We start from the raw sequence: 855 nt of genomic DNA, 5'->3' as shown, positions 1-855 counted from the left end.
GGGGGGGAGCCCCCGGCCCCCGCGTCCCCTTGCCGGCTGCTCCGGCAGCCAGAAGCTCTTCCTGATGCCCGGCCGGACCCTGCCTTCCGGGCCCTTCGCTGTACCTCCAGCTCCCAGCGTCCGTCCGTCCGTCTTCCCTCGCACCCTCCCTCCTTGTTCTTTCCCATTCAGCTTCCCTCTCTTATTGCATTGCTCCTTTTTCCCACCTTTTTCAAGATGGGAATCAAGATGGGAAACTTAACTGCCTCTGCGCCCAGCTTCTCCCGCCGTGCCGGTCTGTGCGGTGTAGCCAAGTTGCCAGCAGCAGGCAAAGAGGATCCGAGCAGCCAGAGAGCCCCGGGCATGTGGGATGAGACCCGTGAGCCGGAGAAATGCTGGCAGAACAGAAAACGTAGAGCAAAATATTTCAGCAGTCACTTCATCAGGGTATGAATTAACATGTCCTGAGGCCAAGCTGGCAGCGATGAATCAGAGAAGATGCAACGTGAACTAATATCTATGTACCTATTTTGTTCCAAATTCCTTGCAGCCCGTTTCTTGGGCAGCCTGCTCTCCATCTAGACTGGCATGAAGTACCATCAGGTGAACACTTCAGTAATAGTTTACGGTTACGCAAAGTGGGTGGGTGCAGACAACAGACTAATCTTCTGCAATTTTGGTTCACAGATAGCTTTTCATTTGGGCACAGTTTATTCTTGTGCAGGTAACAGCTGGTGTGTTGGTGAAAACAGTCTTTTGCTTGTTGTTAGGCTTATAAAACAAGCCTTTTGGAGAGCCCCGTACCCGAGATGCCTGAGCGCCACCTGGGTCGGGACTCGGTCAAGCAGCACAGAAGGAGTAGCGCCTTTAAAGTGT

Source organism: Varanus komodoensis, unplaced genomic scaffold (genome assembly GCF_004798865.1).
Source record: "Varanus komodoensis strain SLA01 unplaced genomic scaffold, ASM479886v1 scaffold40, whole genome shotgun sequence".
Classification (NCBI taxonomy): domain Eukaryota; kingdom Metazoa; phylum Chordata; class Lepidosauria; order Squamata; family Varanidae; genus Varanus; species Varanus komodoensis.
The sequence above is the reverse complement of the archived record's forward strand: the minus strand, read 5'-3'. Positions refer to the sequence as shown.